The sequence below is a fragment of the Delphinus delphis genome, chromosome 18 (assembly GCF_949987515.2).
Source record: "Delphinus delphis chromosome 18, mDelDel1.2, whole genome shotgun sequence".
Lineage (NCBI taxonomy): Eukaryota > Metazoa > Chordata > Mammalia > Artiodactyla > Delphinidae > Delphinus > Delphinus delphis.
This window is the reverse complement of record NC_082700.1, coordinates 13080858-13100762: the sequence shown is the minus strand read 5'-3', so window position 1 is coordinate 13100762 and position 19905 is coordinate 13080858. Positions and strand designations below refer to the sequence as shown.

The window sequence follows — 19905 nt, the reverse complement described above, 5'->3', positions numbered from 1 at the left end:
GTGGAAAAGGATTTAGAAATTTCAGTATAACTTTAGTAGAATTAGGTTCAGTTCATAGCACTTCACTTAACCATAGATATGTTTTGGAAAACCAATTTACAAGAAAGAATGCTACAAAGATGCACTCCACTGTTTGTGATGAATGTATTCCTGAAAATATCTGTGTAAATAAGTCTATATTAACTTCAGCAGGGAACTAGCTCTGTAAAAAAAAGAAATAATGGTGGTGAATTATTTTGTAAAATGATGAATTATTTTTCAAAGTGATAATCCTCCTCAAAATGTAACTGTTTCATAAGTTGGATATTTGTATATCAAAATTTCTTAAATTAGATATTTTATTTACGGGCTGGCAATTAAAATACTGTGAAAGCATACTCACTTTCTTGCCTTGACCTGGACAGCAACTTGACATACTTCAGTCATCAGCACACAAACCCAAACAATGAAATTTCTTGGGTAACTGTTGGAGTATAAAGAAAAATATGATGAAGAGTTAAGGATAGTAAACTTACCATATTATTCTCAAAGAAGCAGTCAATTTTTCAGCCAATGTGGAAGGAATATAGATAACCAGTGGCATAAAAATTCACTCTTCTACTGTTCAATAACCCTTCATAATTCTGTGATTTGATTGAGTGAATGATTGTCCAGCCCCATGACTATCTGTTGAAGACCAGACATCAAGCACTGAAATCTGTTCATTCTCATTTATTTTGCACATTGTGTTTGCAGCAGAATTTCTACAGTTTAGACATCTGTCAGTTTCAACAGTTTAGGTAGTAACCCAAAAAATCAGCCTAGCAAAAACCATCCATGTGTCTCTGTAAGTATGACACATGGATGGTTTTACAATGACTCAAATTTTTTAAAAGCCAAGTTTATGACTATATTTCCCCATTTTGAAAATTATTTCTTCAGTTTAGCCTTATTGTATTTTTTTCTTGTCCTATAGTCTCTAAAATTCAGACTGTCCAGTAACTGTAGAATTTAGAAATTTAAAATAGGTGGTAGTCTCCATAAATTCAACTTCAAAAATTTTATTCTAATTATTTCATAATATATTACAAGGCATTTTGTTTATATAGTGTTATCACGTGACTTTTTTAAAATTTGAAAACCGTATTAAATATTAGTTCTCCATATATAACTGGAGAAACTAAGGCTCAGGGCATTTATGGCAGTTTTCAAATTTACCCAGTTACTCAGTGGTTGAGTGGGAGCTTAAAGAAAAAACTCTTCATCTAGATATTCTGATAAGATACCAGGTCATAAAAGTCTTGGCTAATGAATTTTTATTTTTGTGGAATTATTTCTTGTTTGCCCTCTCCTTCAGTAGAAAAGATTTATAGTCGTTCAAATTTTCAATGGCTAAAATTTTGAGTTAATATCATATTACCATTTTTCCCCTACAAAATTGTGTTCACAGATTTTTTTTTTTAAAGCTGGTTTCTTACTGTTTTCTAAAAATACACTGTTCAGTACTTTCACTTCAAGTTGTAGATTTTGTGATAATTCTATGTGCACACTGGTAATAATAAAATGTACTGACTAATATTAAACCTTCTTAACTGAAACATGATAGAGCTGGAAAATATGAAGCAGAACCAAGATTGAGACCATGGGACCAGGGCTAGATATGGCCATGCCGTCACCGAGCTGACAAACAGTGTGGCTGTCACTTCATTGCCAGAGAAATTCACCAGTAGCAAAACCATCAGTTTCCATTAGAGCTGCCCTGTCCAACATCATAGCTACTACCTGCATATGGTTACTAAGCACTTGAAATGTGGTTGTAAGTGTAAAGCACACACCAGATTTCAAAGACTTAGTATGAAAACAATGTAAAATATTAATATTTATATTGGTTACATGTTGCAATGAGAATATTTTAGATGCATTGGGTTAAAATATACTAATGAAATTAGTTCCACATTTCTTTTAACTTTTTAATGGAGCTACCACAAGATTTAAAAATACCTTTGTGGCTTGCATTTGTAATTTGCAGTACATTTCTCTTGGACAGTGGTGCTATTTGTTTCACTCAATTCATGTATTTCCTTCATTTGGATTTCATGGGTAAAGCTTATATATTCAACTGCTCAGAAAACGTTGATGTGGCTGAACTAAAATTTGTTGTCTCTCATTGATTCCCAATTTCCTTACGTAATCACCACTAATACGTTTCTGTTTTTCACATGTTTTTCCTTGCCTTTGCAAATATATTAATATATGAATACATATAGGTTATGTTTTTTTGTTGTTTTTATCAAGAATGGGATTATACTATATGTATAGCTTAGCGACTTGTTTTTCATCAAGCAGAGTATCATGGAAGCCTTTTGTAGAGCCATTTAATATAGCAGAGACATTTTAATTCATTCAAAGAAAGTCCTTCACTAGCTATTTTACCTTTCGAAACACATTCATAGGCTATTCTAAAAGCTCTTTGGAAGAGCTACTTATTGGGTCAAACGCGAGATTCTGAGGAGTACTTGAGAAATGACGACGATGAGGTATTTTGAAAGGCAAATATGCTCACTTTTCTCTCTGTTCAGCTCTCTCTGTTGCAGAGCTCTCTATTGCCCTTGTGTTTAAGTGCAGAGTCCACAGCAGGACTGCATAAAGTGGCCCCACTTGATGGTACCAGCATCATTTTTCAGCATCATTCTTTCGTACACGTTAAACTTCAGCCATGCTGGACTTCTTTTCGCTATTTAAGACAATATTTCTCTTTCCCCAACATTTGCAAATACTGTTCTTCCAGGCTTGGATCATAATTGGACTAAAAATTTATAACTTTAAAGAATTTTCTTTAATATAGGATTTTAATTAATTCTAATCTATTGTTTTTATGGTTGCCTTTAGGTCTAATTGTTTTACCAAATGTCTTTTTCCTTAAAGATTATCTTTTCCTGAGCCTGAAGATAATGATCTAGGCTTCCCCACTCTGGGAGTAAGAGTTTATCTGCATTGACTTCCTTTCAGACATCAACTACTTAAGAGAGGTTTAATTTACTCTCAGGAAATAACTCACCGCCTTGCTTCAGCATTCACAATGCAAAATGCCCTGTGGCCTGGAAGAAGGCAGGAAGCTGGCGTGTTTTCATAGCTGCTGTGGAGCGACCACAAATTGGGTAGTTCACTCATTCAGATTTCATCTGCTGATATTTGAAATTTCTGGATGAAAATGTCCCATCAATCTCTAAAATACTGAACAATGCTAAATCATCTTTCTAAAGTTCTAAAGTTCTACCAAATAAATAGGGAAGTGGAAATGTAGGGAAAAATAGACACCATAAAATATTCAGTGAATGCTTATTTCTTCTGTTTTAGTTTTAATTAAACTTAAATTTTTTTCAGATCTTTATAGATTCATATGAAGTTGTAAGAAATAATACAGAGAAATTTCACGTACAATTTACCCATTTTCCCCTCAACAGAAACATCTTTCAAATCTATAGTACAATATTGCTTAATATTGATGTAGGTATAATCTACCAATCTTATTCATATTTCTGCAGTTTTACTTGTACTTATATAGCTGGGCTTGTGTGTGTATTTAGCTCTGTACAATTTTATCACATATATGGGTTTGTGTATCCACAGCCATAAGCAAGATACAGAACATTTCCATGGCTACAAGGATACCTGGTATTGCTTTTTGTTTAACCACATCCATTTCTTAACCAACCCCCCCCCCGCCTCAATTCCAAACCCCTGACAATCTAACTTGTTCTCCATTTTTATAATTGTGTCATTTCAAGATTTTTATACATGTGGAATCATATGGTATGCAACCTTTGGGGATTAGTGGTTTTCACTCAACATAATTCTCTGAATATTCATCCAAGGTGTTACACTATTAGTAGTTTGTTCCTTTTTCACTGCTAAGTCTTATTCCATGGTGTGGCTGTACCACGATTTGTTTAGCATTTCACCCATTGAAGGACATCTGGGCTGTTTCCAGTTTTTGTCTATTACAAATAAAGCTGCAATGAACATTCATGAACAGGCTTTGGCATGACCAGAACGGTAATTGCTGGGTAGTTTGGTAGTTGCATACTTAGTTTTATAAGAAACAGCCACAGTATGCTAGCATGGCTGCACCATTTTGCGCACTCACCAGCAATGTATGAGTGAGTCAGCTTCTCTGCATTTTTGCTAGCATTTGGTGCTGTCACCAATTTTTATTTTATGTGTTCTGATAGTTGTGCAATGATATCTCATTGTGGTTTTAATTTTCATTCCCCTGATGGCAATGTGTTGAACCACTTTTCTTGTGCTTATTTGTCATCTGTATGTCATCATAGTGAAATATATGTCTTTTGTAGATTTTCTAATTAAATTATTTATGTGCTTTTTTGTAATGCTGAGTTTTTTGAGAGTTCTTTTTATATTCTAGATGCCATTCTTTTGTCACATATGTGTTCTGCAAATATTTTCTCCCAATCTGTAACTCATCTTTTTATCTTCTTAATGGGGTTTTTTGCAGAGCAAAATTTTAAAATGTTGATTAAGTCCAAATGTTCAGCCTTATGTTTTACAGCAATTCTAAGAAGCCTTTGTCCAGGCCTAGATCATGAAGATCTTCTCCAGTTCTTTTTTTCTAAAATCTTTATAATGTTACATTTTATATTATGCTTTATATCTAACAATATTATTTTTTCTATTTTTTCCAAGTACTTTATGCAGATTTATGGGAAAAAAGTCATCTTGAGGAGTGAGATCACATACATAGAGAGGTAATGAAGAAAAGGATTGTGGACAGGTAAACATGCAGGTAGTAGTGAAACTGGGGTGACAAAAAGAAAGTTTAGTAAATCATTTTTATGACATAACAACTGACTTAGTTACTCAGAAATTATAGCCAGACTTTTCTGAAGTTTGAAAAAAACCCTCAAGCTATTTCAATTCCATTGCATTTCTCCCAACTTCCTGAATCAGATGGAAAAGCAATATAGAATGAGAAAAACTGCTGTGATGAGATTGAAAACCAGAAACACAAAAAATTTTCAAATGCACCCATTCATGAAATCCAATTGCTGTTTGAAAAAGCCTGGGATTACTGAAATATGATCTAACCCTCTATTTTCTGAAGAACAATCACTAAATTTGAAGCTAGTACGTATGCACCATTAAAATAACCAACCATTTGTTTAAAATGCTTCTTTTTGGCTTTAACAGTGAACACCAACAACAAATGAATAATTTGGATATAAAAAATGTAATGTAATTCATTAATGTAAACTTAGTAAAACTAGAATAATGAAATTAAAACTACATGAGAATACATATGACACATTAAACAAAGAAATTTAGTGCACACAAAAAAATAATGATTAGCTGATAAACAGTGTGGCATAAAATTCCCATGTTAATTTAAAATCATTTCTCAGGCTTGCATTAGAAAGAAAAATTATCACTAATAACTAAAATAAAAAATAGGGGCTAGAATTTTAGCTGAATCATAATACCCCAATATTTTGATTCTCTAAGGGAAATATGGCAAGTAACTGAATTGCTTAAGCAATGGAAACAGTTGGAATTCTTTTCCAATAAAATTCAAAGTTGCCACTTTACAAAGCACAAATTTGGAAATTGTAACTCAATTCATAAGGTAATGTAGATCTTTAATTTTGCTTTTACTTTCTATCATTTCCTATTGCCCCCACACAGTTAGAGATTCAGCCTGGTGGCAGACAACCGAGATAAAAAGATGAAGTATACCTTCTAGAGGAGCTCACAAAGTCAAGTCTGGAAAATCTCACTTATGTTTCACAGTGTAAGACATTAGAAACAGTATTGTTCTCCAGACAGCTGGTGCTTAGCAGTCAGGGTTTATAGACTGGATTTCTTTCTCTTCATCATCCAGCAAGCCATGTGAAAAGACACTATTTTGTTAAATGAGGTATGTATTTTAGTTTTCTTTGTGGTAGAAACGTAATAAGAAATACAGAAAAGATGCAGTTTTTAATTTCATGCCTAGGAAAAATTATTTAATTGGTGATAAGCTGATCAAATAGCATCTTCGTATTTTTACCCAGTCACCGAGTAAACTGCCTTTTGCAAAAATTATTCCTTCACTCACAAACATTGATTAAGCACACGTTTTGTGACAGGCATTGCAATACATGCTGAGAATAAAAAAATAAACCAAAGAGTCACTGAACTAAAAACACGTTAATCTTCTGGAAATAACAATTCAGTCTGATGAGCATGATGATGCCCCTGGGGAGCATCTGGGGGAGCACCCAACCCAGCATGGGAAAAGAGAACAAGAGTTGTCTACGTCAGTTCCTAAAGATGAGTAATAGTTATGAAGAAGTTCGTTTTTATCCTGGGTGCAATTGAAAGTCATTAAAGAATTTCACGTAGGAGTTTGTCATGACAAAATTCTCTTGAGGTAGAGATGGAAAGAGATATGGAAATCATCACATTTGCACTACAGAATTAAAGAGAAGTGAGTCCTTTCAATTCTGAAAAAGAGGATTTTTTTTTTTTTTTTAGAATTTCGCTTAATGGTTTTAATAGCCTAACCTCCAATCTGCAGGAGATAAATGGGTCATTTTTCCTCAAGTTTTCTAAAGCCAAACAAGTCAATGAAATTCTAATTAGTTTTATATTTTATCTTTCAAAAAGCTTTATATTCAATCATAATAAATTTTCAGGTTACTCAATCATCTGAAGAGTAATTATCTCTTTTAATAGTTTTATTGAGATATAATCCATGTACCATATAATTCATTCATTTAAAGTGTAAAATTCAATGGTTTTTAGTATATTCACAGATATGTGCAATCTTCACCACAGTCAATTTTAGAAAATTTTCATCACCTCAAAAAGAAACTCTGTACCCTTTATCTATCACAGACCTATCTTCCCACCCCACTCCTCTCCAACCCTAAACTACCACTAATTTCCTTTCTGTCACTATAGATTTCCTAGTCTGGAATTTCATATGAATTTGATCACATATTCGATGCTTTGTGACTGACTTCTTTCAGTTGGTATAATGTTTCCAAGGCTCATCCATGTTGTAAAATGCATCAGTACTTCATTTCTTTGTATGGCTAACATTCCATTCTCTATATATACATTTTGTTTTTATCCATTTGTTTGCTGATGAGCATTGAGTTGTTTCCACCTTTTGGTTATTATAAATAATGCTGCTATAAACTTTTGAATTTCAGGTTTGTGTAGACATATGTTTTCATTTCTTTTAAGTAGGTATCTAGGAGTGGGATTCCTAGGCCATATGGTAACTTTACATGTAATTGTTTGATGAACTGCCAAGACGGTTTTCAACAATGGCTGCACCACTCATATTCCCACCAACAGTGTATGAGAATTCTGATTTCTTCACTTCCTCATCAACAGTCTTTCTCTCAAGTTTTTTATTCTAGCCATCCTGGTGGGTGTGAAGTGGTATCTTATGTGGTTTTGATTTGCATTTCCCTGATAACTTATGGTGTTGAGCATCTCTTCATGTGCTTCTTGGCCATTTATATAACTTCTTGGAGAAATATCAATTCAGATTCTTTGCCCATTCTTAATTGGGTTATTTGTCTTTTATTATTGAATATTAAGAGTTCTTAATATATTGTACCTACAAATCCCTTACCATATGTATGACTTGCAAATATTTTCAACCTCTCTATGCGTTATGTTTTCACTTTACTGATGGCATCTTGTAAAGCACAAAAAATTTTAATTTTGATGAAGTCCAATTTATCTATTTTTCTTTTGTGGCTTATGCTTTTGGTGTCATATCAAAGAATCTAGTGAAAATGCCATGAATACTTAGCCAAATGTTTTCTTGTAAAATTCTTACAGTTTTAGCTCTCATGTTTAGGTCACTGATCCATCTGGGGTTAATTTTTAAATATGCAGTGAGATAAGGGTCCAACTTTATTCTGGTTAGTAAGATGTTAACCAGTTACCTCTGTACCTCTGAATAGTTTGTTGAAAATACTATTCTTTCCTCATCAAAATGTCATGGCACTCTTGTCAAAAATCAGTTGACCACACATGTATGTGTGGACTTATTTCTTGACTCTCAACTCTATTTCATTGAGATATATGTTTATCCTTGTACTGTTACCACACCATTTTGATTATTGTTATGTTATAGTAGTTTTGAAATCTCTTACTTGATTCTTCTTTTTTTAAATTGATTTATTAATTTATTTATTCATGTAAGAACACTTAACATGGTATCTACCCTCTTTTATTAACCATTTTTGGAGTATAGTTGCTTTACAATGTGTATGTTAGTTTCTGCTTTATAACAAAGTGAATCAGTTATACATATACATATGTCCCCATATCTCTTCACTGTTGCATCTCCTTCCCTCCCACCCTGCCTATCCCACCCCTCTAGGTGGACACAAAGCACCAAGGTGATCTCCCTGTGCTATGTGGCTGCTTCCCACTAGCTATCTATTTTACGTTTGGTAATGTATATATGCCCATGCCACTCTCTCACTTTGTCCCAGCTTACCTTTCCCCTGCCCCATATCCTCAAGTTCATTCTCTAGTAGGTCTGCATCTTTATTCCTGTCTTGCCCCTAGGTTCTTCATGACCTTTTTTTTTCTTTCGTTTTTAGATTCCATACATATGTGTTAGCATACGGTATTTGTTTTTCTCTTTCTGATTTACTTCACTCTGTATGACAGACTCTAGGCTCATCCACCTCACTACAAATAACTCAATTTCGTTTCCTTTTATGGCTGAGTAATATTCCATTGTCTGTATGTGCCACATCTTCTTCATCCATTCATCTGTCAGTGGACACTTAGGTTGCTTCCATGACAATGTTACGAGACTAGATATCAATTACAGGAAAAAAAACTGTAAATAATACAAACACATGGAGGCTAAACAATACACTACCAAATAACCAAGAGATCACTGAAGAAATTAAAGAGGAAATCAAAAATTACCTAGAAACAAATGACAATGAACACACGACCACCCAAAACCTGTGGGATGCAGCAAAAGAAGTTCTAAGAGGGAAGTTTATAGCAATACAATCCTACCTCAAGAAACAAGAAACATCTCAAAAAAACAACCTAACCTTGCAACTAAAGCAATTAGAGAAAGAAGAAAAAAAAAAAGCCCAAAGTTAACAGAAGGAAAGAAATCATAAAGACCAGATCAGAAATAAATGAAAAAGAAATGAAGGCAATGATAGCAAAGATCAATAAATCTAAAAGCTGTTTCTTTAAGAAGATAAACAAAATTGATAAACCATTAGCCAGACTCACCAAGAAAAGAAGAGAGAAGACTCAAATCAACAGAATAAGAAATGAAAAAGGAGAAGTAACAACTGACACTGCAGAAATAAAGGATCATGAGAGATTACTAAAAGCAACTGTATGCCAATAAAATGGAAAACCTGGAAGAAATGGACAAATTCTAGAAAAACACAACCTTCCAAGACTGAACCAGGAAGAAATAGAAAATATAATCAGACCAATCACAAGCACTGAAATTGAAACTGTGATTAAAAATCTTCCAACAAACAAAAGACCAGGGCCAGATGGCTTCACAGGCAAATTCTATCAAACATTTAGAGAAGAGCTAACACCTATCCTTCTCAAACTCTTCCAAAATATAGCATAGGGAGGAATACTCCCAAACTCATTCTACAAGGCCATGATCACCCTGTTACCAAAACCAGAAAAAGATGTCAAAAAAAAAATGAAAACTACAGGCCAATATCACTGTTGAACATAGATGCAAAAATCCTCAACAAAATACTAGCAAACAGAATCCAGCAGCACATTAAAGGATCATATACCATGATCAAGTGGGGTTTATCCCAGGAATGCAAGGATTCTCAATATACTCAATCAATCAATCAATGTGATACACCATATTAACAAATTGTAGGAGAAAAACCATAAGGTCATCTCAATAGATGCAGAAAAAGCTTTTGACAAAATTCAACACCTATTTATGATTAAAAACTCTCCAGAAAGTAGGCATAGAGGGAACTTTCCTCAACATAATAAAGCCCATATATGACAAACCCACAGCCAACATCGTTCTAAATGGTGAATAATTGAAACCATTTCCATTAAGATCAGAACAAGACAAGGCTGCCCACTCTCACCACTATTATTCAACATAGTTCTGGAAGTTTTAGCCACAGCAATCAGAGATGAAAAAGAAATAAAAGGAATCCAAATCGGAAAAGAAGTGAAACTGTGACTGTTTGCAGATGACATGATACTATAGATTGAGAATCCTAAAGATGCTCCCAGAAAACTACTAGAGCTAATCAATGAATTTGGTAAAGTAGCAGGATACAAAATTAATGCACAGAAATCTCTTGCATTCCTATACACTAACAATGAAAAACCTGAAAGAGGAATTAAGGAAACACCCTATTTACCACTGCAACAAAAAGAATAAACTACCTAGGAATAAACCTACCTAAGCAGACAAAAGACCTGTATGCAGAAAACTATAAGACACTGATGAAAGAAATTAAAGATGACACCAAGAAATGGAAAGATATACCATGTTCTTGGATTAGAAGAATCAACATTGTGAAAATGACTATACTACCCAAAGCAATCTACAGATTCAATGCAATCCCTATCAAACTACCAATGGCATTTTTCACAGAACTAGAATAAAAAATTTCACAATTTGTATGGAAACACAAAAGACCCTGAATAGCCAAAGCAATCTTGAGAAAGAGAAACAGAGCTGGAGGAATCAGGCTCCTGGACTTCAGACTATACTACAAAGCTACAGTAATCAAGACAGCATGGTACTGGCACAAAAACAGAAATATAGATCAATGGAAAAGGATAGAAAACCCAGAGGTAAACCCACACACATATGGTCACCTTATCTTTGATAAAGGAGGCAAGAGTATACAATAGAGAAAAGACAGCCTCTTCAATAAGTGGTGCTGGGAAAACTGCACAGCTACATGTAAAACAATAAATTAGTACACTTCCTAACACCATAGACAAAAATAAACTCAAAATCGATTAAAGACCTAAGTGTAAGGCCAGACACTATAAAACGCTTAGAGGAAAACGTAGGCAGAACACTCTATGACATCAATCACACCAAGATCCTTTTCGACCCACCTCCAGAGAAAGGGAAATAAAATCAAAAATAAACAAATGGGACCTAATGAAACTTAAAAGCTTTTGCACAGCAAAGGAAACCATAAACAAGACGAACAGACAACCCTCAGAATGAGAGAAAATATTTGCCAGTGAAGCAACTGACAAAGGATTAATCTACAAAATATACAAGCAGCTCAATATCAGAAAAACAAACAACCCAATCCAAAAATGGGCAGAAGACCTAAATAGACATTTCTCCAAGGAAGAAATACAGATTATCAAAACAATCACATGAAAGGATGCTCAACATCACTAATCTTAGAGAAATGCAAATCAAACTACAATGAGGTGTCACCTCACACCAGTCAGAATGGCCATCATCAAAAAAATCTACAAACAATAAATGCTGGAGAGGGTGTGGAGAAAAGGGAACCCTCTTGCACTGTTGGTGGGAATGTAAATTGATACAGCTACTGTGGAGAACAGTGTGGATGTTCCTTAAAAAACTAAAAATAGAACTACCATACGACCTAGCAATCCCACTACTGGGCATATACCCTGAGAAAACCATATTTCAAAGAGTCATGTACCACAATGTTCATTGCAGCCCTATTTACAATAGACAGGTTATGGAAGCAACCTAAGTGTCCATCGACAGATGAATGGATAAAGAAGATGTGGCACACATATACAATGGAAAATTACTCAGCCATAAAAGGAAACAAAATTGAGTTATTTGTAGTGAGGTGGATGGACCTAGAGTCTGTCATACAGAGTGAAGTAAGTCAGAAAGAGAAAAACAAATGCTGTATGCTAACACAAATATATGGAATCAAAAAAAAAATAGTTTCTGAAAAACCTAGAGGCAGGACAGGAATAAAGTCGCAGACGTAGAGAATGGAGTTGAGGACACAGGGAGGGGGAAGGGTAACCTGGGACGAAGTGAGAGAGTGGCATAGACATATATACATTACCAAATGTAAAATAGATAGCTAGTGGGAAGCAGCCACATAGCACAGGGAGATCACCTTGGTGCTTTGTGACCAACTAGAGGGGTAGGATAGGGAGGGTGGGAGGGAGATGCAAGAGGGAGGGGATATGGGGGTATAGGTACATGTATAGCTGATTCCTTTGTTATACAGCAGAAACTAACACAACAATGTAAAGCAATTATACTCCAATAAACATGTTAAAAAAATAAAAGAACAAAGAAAATAGGGCAGCTCCGGTGTGTTGCACGATTTCCTCAAATAATTGATTTTCCAAGTTCCTGGTGGATTTGGGAAGAGAGTGGAAACATTACTCATATTACTATACCTTCTGGGAAAAATCAGCCTTATCTTTGATTAATTGTGTTTCTGAGAGAAGCTTAGCCCAGGTGCACAGGCATGTAATAGGTTTTATTAGAGATTAAGAGTCTATATGTAAAATTGAATTACTTTGCTGTACACTTGAAACTAGCACAACACTGTATTAACTAGATTATACTTTAATTGAAAACTTCTTTTAATTAAAAAAAATTTTAAAGAGTCTAACCAGGAGTCCTAGATAATAGATTTATTCATTTGTTGAGTGAAAGCATTAACTGAAATCAGCATTTTTTGGTACCTTAAAAATTGTTACTGAAAACCAGGAAATGAAAAAAAAGAGATTGGTTAAGACAGTGACACAAGCTTATTCAAAAGATGTTACTCGATCCAGTGCAATTTTTATGAGGTTATTTTCTAGCTCCCAATTTTTATTATAGTCTTCAAAAATCACTAGACTATCTAAACTTTTTCCTAGCCATTAAATTGTTTATTTGTTCCTTCTCTGTTTATTGTCTGCCTCTTCCTCTCTAAAATACCACTCCATAAGGCAGGGGCTTTATCCAGCTGGTTCGCTCCTAATTCTAGTGCCTAGAACAGTGTTTGAGATATTAGGATATGCCTAACAAATATTTTATAATAAAGTTTGAAATGTTCCTTCACACTTCCAAGTTTACTAACCACCCCAATTTCCTCTGTCAATAAGTCAAAGAAGTAGGAATCATAAAATACATATAAATTCAATGTTTTTCTAAAATCACAGTTTTTACAGAAATTTTAACAAAGAAATGAAGGAAAGAAAAGAAATCTATTTTTGAACACTTACTTATACCAGGAGACTTTCACACATATTTCATTTAATGTAACTCATAAAGGTTGTTAATAAATAAGTTTGGTAGGTGAAGGAAGAAGAAACTGAAAAAAATTAGCACTGCCCTCTGTCAAATGCCATGTTTGGAGAATAAGGTGGATTTTAACATATGCAACTCACTTCCAAGAGAAGGAAGAAGGAAGAGAAGCATGAGAAGGAAGGAGAGGAGGAGGGAGAGAGGGGAGGAGAAAGAAGATAGAAGAAAAATTAATGCTTCCTGGCATAAACACTTTATCTCATAATTTTCACAAGAATTAGATGTGATAAATTCCATTCCCATGTTATTCAAAATTGATGATCATACGGTTTTTATGATCTTTCCATGTGATTCTTAGCTGAAAGGTAGTGGAGCTGAGATTGAACTGGGCTATTTTTAATCCCAAAGCCCATGCTCTTCCAATTCAATCAACATCTTTGACAGTAAGAGAAAAGAAAGGCAGAAGAGATTTAGTTTCATTAAGAACCCAGACTGATTTTCAGAAAACTGGATTTGGGCTGGTTCTTATAGTCACGGTAAATGAAGGACAAGGTGCTCCTTCTTATTCACAGGTCCCCATGCTTCCACTAGCTACAGTGACGTTGTTTGCATTACATATTAATACTCTGCTAGAAATAAAACTCTGAGGAAATTATGTCTAGTGTCCCTTACGCATCTACCATCACGGTAGTTGCTGTCTCTCACACTGGAGAACATGTCAGAGCACCACTCTATAAACACAAACAAAAGGAAAGATTTTTTTCCTTCGCTTTCTGCCTCCACAGAACATAGACTTGTAGAGTCACCATGTGAGTCCAGAGAAATGCCCCCATAAATTAGCCCCAGGAGTGATCTATGTGATAAAATAATGGAGTGTGGTGTGACGTTAAGTGCATATTTCATTAAGGATGCATACGAATTACTGCATTTTCCATTAATGAAGGCAGAGGAATTTTAATGAGCTATGCCTATTCTAACTTTTCACATTTGTTCTTTCCTGAGCTTTCATGCTGTTTCATGGCTTCAGGTCATCATCAACAATAATAATTGTAGAGACTGATTATTGGGTAAGTGATTCATATAATAGCAGCAGATGAAAACTCAAAACCTACAGAAGCCAAGATTAGCTTTGTGTGCAAGAAATAAAAGAGAGAGAGAGAAATAAGTGTCTCAACACAGAGTCAGAGGAGAGTCTATTGTCATAACATGATGTCTCACAGAGTGTTATTGTATACATTCGATCTGAGAGCAAAGTTAACAAATGCTGTTTTTTTTGCATTTTTTGAAGTGCCATATTTTTAAGATTTCTGTCATGAACTTTTTGATACACAACCTTTGCCTGACTCTAAACTCAAATGATTCTTGTATTCTTGTCATACTCTGTGCAGGGTGATTTCAGCTATTGAAGAGAATTGGTTATTGGCTGGTTGGAAGAGAACAAATAGAGGCACAGATGCCCTTTGTCTATTCCTCTCTGCTCTCATCCTGCAACCTCTCACTTTCTTGGCCTGCTAGTTTTCAGGATGAATGATGGCTTTTTCCTTGTATAAGAAGTCTCTCTTAATCTGACTCATGTAGGAAATAATGGCAATTGTCACAGTTGTAACTCTTCTAATACAGGTTATTACAACAGGTTATTACAATAGCGACCTATCTATTTCCAAACGTTCACTCGCTGTCAAGAAGCAGGGGACATCTCTGAGGGAATTTTTGCAGAAGAGACACAATGTGATGTGTCCAGGTCCTAAATGCTTTGCTTGTGAGTAGGGGAGGGAAAATTGTGAACTCCAGTCAAAAAGAGAGTGGTCCAAGCATGACTTCAAAGTGATTTTGACCTTGGAATGTGTATTTGAGTGTGAGTTTGTACACCGGCGCATGCGTGTCTGTGTCATAGGCAGGGAGTAACCACAACCTGGCTCCCAGCTCAGGGGAAATGATCAAAGGCAATTCTTCCCAGTGGGGAAAAGTTTGGCAATGGCAACAAACTGAGGTGATGCATAAGTTTACTGTAGTGGTCTTTAAAGAGTTTTCCATTCTCTCTGTTTATCAGTACCATGAAATTCCCTATGAGAGATATTAATACTAAATATAATAACAAAAGCAACAAAATGTGATTCAGATGCTGCAGATCTTTTAAAAATGCTCACTTTAAATATATCCAAATAATATATGTAAATATGTAAAGATGATGAAACTGGGGGTTAAAAGGTTAAAAAGTTGCCAATGTCACACAGCCAGGAGAATCCATGTAATAGCTGCTTGAGTGTTACAGAAGGGCATCACCCATTCTCTACTGTTAGAAACAAACTCTCAGCCATCTTTCTTTTACATCCTACACACTTTGAGCTTCTCACTCCTACTGTCTTTTGTCCATGGTAGCTGATGGGAACCCAGGGCTTAAATCTGGGGATGCTACAAGTGAAAGGAATCTCAGACATGTACAAAGGAGCAGATGATACTTCTTCACCTGCAGCTTTCATGAAGACACTGACATTTATAAAAATTATTTGTCAAAAGCATAGAGAAGCATTGGCGCTTCTGACTTGTAGCAACACGTATGAAGATATAGATTATTGTTTTGAGTTCCTTATTCAGAAGAATATTTAAGAGTTGTTATCTCACTTAAATTAACAATGTACTGTAGCTGTAGAATTTCAAGGTGGAGAGAATCTTTCAAATCATCTCCAACAGTCTAATTTCAGCTGAGGTTTTGTGAAGTTAAATTATATTCACAAGGTTACATGGCACGTTAGAGATGGAAGCAACTCTGGAATCCAAGTTTCCAGATTCCTAAGCCAGCATCTTAAGTCCTATCCACATGACTAGCCTTCAGGAATTATACTGAGTGACACCCAATGCTGATTAAAAGCTATATTTTAGAGCTTCCTGTATAAACATATGAGATCTGACTGGGGTTGCTCAGAACCTGATGTGATCCTGTGGTAAGCTAATATCGCATAGGTATAATTAAATCATGCTTAGATCATACTATGTTGTATGACACTCATATCAAGTCAACTTCAGGAAATTTAAGATGAATTTATATTCTGTAATAATTTATAGTATTTCATCTCCTTGTAGAATTTGTTCTGGGTATTACTAAGCATCAGAGATCTAATAAAAAGTTTACTGCAACCTGGGGCCCATTTACCACAATTTGGTCGGTAGTGGCTTATTCTGGCTAATCTAAAGCAGTGTGAAAAGTCAGAAGACTTTAAGTATTACTCCATAATCCATCATTTAGGTCTTATTCTAACTTACCTTCACCAAGAGCTAGTTGCCTTAGCAATAAAGTGGAGTTAATCATAGCACTTCACTTACTGAATTATGAGAATCAAATGAAGTCAAGTGTTTGAAAGTTCTCTGAGGTGTAAAAATGTGGTAAACAAACATAGCCTGGTGGGTCTTTTGCCTGAACTCAACTTACAGAGGCCACCGGAGCAAGAGAGAGGTTGAAGGATGCCAGGATCTCTCTCTGTCTCACACACGCGCGCACGCACACACACACACACACACACACACACACTGATAGATCCCTGGAGAAGAAAACATGGTTACTTTCAAGTGTGGGTTTGGGGGCAGAATGGTAGCCTAGGACATTATAAAAAGTGTGTAGGTTAGAGAAGAGATGTCTAGATGTCTGTCACAAAGAGAATAGATACCTATGGTGTCCTATAAGCATAAGATTGAATGTTACGTGTCTGTCAGAAGTAACAAACTCAATCTACATATAGCTACATGGATCGATTTAAAGCATGGTATTGAGTTAAAAAAATATATATCTATAGCAAAATACTACTTGTGTAAATTCATAATGTGCACACACAAAACAAAACAAAACAAAACATTGTACATTTTTCCTACTACACACACATATTAGCAGTTAACTGAGTTTCTATAAGAAAAAGAGGAATGTCATATGTGGTGAGTTTTTTAAAAAAAGAAAACAATAATGAAACAGAACAAGGGAGGAGTCTCAACCTTCCCTATGCGGAGAATGTTTCATGAATATCATTATCTTCAATCCACCAATTCCAGGAAGAAAAAGAAAGGAGCAGGAAAACAGGAGTAGGAAAGTGGAGAGTACTGCTTAAAATCAGGCTACGCTTCACCTGTCTTCGCTGTTGTACAGAAAAGTATCCTGTGATGTTTTCACAGTAACCATTCCCAATCATACACGTAATCTTCAACAAGTGCAAATTGTCATTGTCTTTTACTGATATTTGTATTCCTGTGTATATATGCATTTGCATAAACTGCATAATTTTATCTCATGTCTTTACTATCTTCTTGGATATAAAGATACAATAAAAAGACTATAAATAGTCTGACTCTATTTTTGATGTTGGACTGCGCAGAGCTTTCAAGCCTGCCCCTCCCTTTTCCCTCTTAACTGGCATCTAGACAAGCCAATGAGAAAGCCCACAGGTACTCCCAAGGGCTTTCCCACTCTCTCTCCCTCTCTCTCAAGAGCAAACCCAGGGCCGAATGTGAGACCATTTACCCTGGCCCCATACCCTAACTCCAACAAAAGTCAAAGTCATTTTCCCCTTCCTACTCTCTCAAATCCCTTTTGAACCTTCTTGGGAGCCTGCCCTGCTTTCCAGAGAAAGCTTTATTATGTAAGTAATAAATGTCTTTATACCCTATTTGTGCATGTGTGGAATCATCAGTCTGGACCTCTAGACAAAATTTGAGTAGTGGAATCGAGAGTAGTGGAATCGAGAGTAGTGCCCCCTCTCAAGAAACCACAAATTAAAAAGGAAAACAAAATATCCACGGGCCCTAATTTCCATTCACATGATCCTTCTAATGATGATGCTGGCCTGAGGAGCAAACACACAGTAAAAGAAAGTTGCTAAAAAGAGATATGCATTGATTACATTTAACCTTTTTATCTGAAATTACCATTAAGGCTGAAGGCTAACGAAAAACATTTTTTATAATTTTATCTCTATTTCATTTTGAATAAAATAAAAATAGCACTTAAGGAAAATAAGTCTTTTATAAGCCACAGGGAATATATTACTATGGTAACATGATCCCCAACAGAAATAGCAACAGTGATCTTGACACACTCCTAGGATTAGTTTTCTCTTGATATGACACTGTGGCATATAGATAAGTCCTGCAAAGACCTTAAACAGAACACATAAGCTACAATGGAAGGCAATGTCCTAATGTTATATAAAGCTTGACCCTCAAAGTCATCATGCAAAATATTCAGAAACTCCTTTTTCAACTGTGCATTTTACATGTTTAAAAGGGATACAAAGGATCGTTGGTTTTTCAGGGCACATCAGCAGAATAGAAACCCTGTCAGGTACTCTTTACTTTTAAGTTAGTGTCAACTATGTATGTCTCCTGGCAGCCAAAAATAAAACATCAAAAACCAAATCATGCATCAACAACAAAATATCTTGTAACCTTTTAGACAAAACACTAAAAAGGGATTTTTAAAACCCAATTTACATTTATTTACAAACAAATATGTAAAGTTGTTGTATATCATCCTGATACATTATTGAATACTATTCCTGTATGTGTATACATATTTTTTCTTTTTAATTTGGATACATTGCATTTTGAAAACTTGTCAGTTTAGCATTTCACTGTCATCATGACCTAACTGTACAACCTCAACAGTGAACTTATTCAGCAAGTACTTTGTCTTTTGTCCATTTGACCTGCCCTTTCTCCTCCACAGCTGGGCTCTCGCTCTCTCCCTGTATCTCCCCAGAGTTGATTATCTGTGTAGGTTGAGTAGGTGCTTCTGTGTATTTTCTTCCCCCCAGAAATGTCCTAATCCTCTAACTCTAAATGTTCCTTCACCTGCTGTACAATATAAAAATTATACAATACACACCCTCCACTTCAAGAAAAATAACTCTGGACATTTCACTGATATTTTTGGTGCTACTGCAGGATAGTTCCTTGAGGTCAATCACCATGCCTGTCAAGACTGAAAAATAGGTATCTCTTATACTGCCTTTTGAAGGTCTCACTCGACATAAAAACAGAATTGGCAATTTTGAGTATTATTCACTTCCGTCAACCTCGAAAAGGCACAGGAATTACTCTATTTGGATATTTACTTTAAAACTCTCTCCTACATTAAAAATAACTCCTGAAACATCTCTGAGGAGTTGAAATGGCAGATATTATTAGCTGATTAGTCAGCTAAGGGAATTGAGGCACAGAGATGTTAAGCAATTTTCCCAATGATCTCACTACTGAAGACTAGATAATCAAGGGTTCAACTGAGGCCATCTAACCTCCCAGTAGCAGCCTCTTAAAAAAAAAAATATATATATATATATATGGCACTGTGTCTCTTTGTCTCATCTTTAAGTTTTTAATTTCTTTACTCTGTCTTTTTACTTTTATTAATATCCAAACTCCCTTCAAATATTAACAGTAACGTATAAGTTTCTGTGAAAGAAGAAAGATCCAATGCAAATATAGAGAGGAATAAAAGAAAAGAAATAAAAAGAAAATAATCTTTGCTAAGGGATTGATAAGGTGTCAGTCATAAGTTTACTTACAGTTTTTCCTGATTTTTCTTAGAATCTGAAATCAAGCAGAACTATCATAAACTCATTTTTCCTTAAGAAATAAGCAGCTGATCGATTGAAGTTTTACTCCTGCTTCTC

At 35.1% G+C, this 19905-nt stretch overlaps 1 long non-coding RNA gene across 1 annotated transcript in view; it reads right to left on the bottom strand.

Annotated features, from left to right (window-relative positions):
• Positions 1 to 19905, bottom strand: part of LOC132413828 (uncharacterized) — a 28244-nt gene extending 8339 nt beyond the window's left edge. The window contains exons 1-2 of the long non-coding RNA XR_009516817.1: positions 19798 to 19905; positions 383 to 463 (exon numbers count right to left, since the gene is read on the bottom strand). This is a non-coding gene — a long non-coding RNA (uncharacterized lncRNA). The remainder of the gene's footprint in view (positions 1 to 382; positions 464 to 19797) is intronic.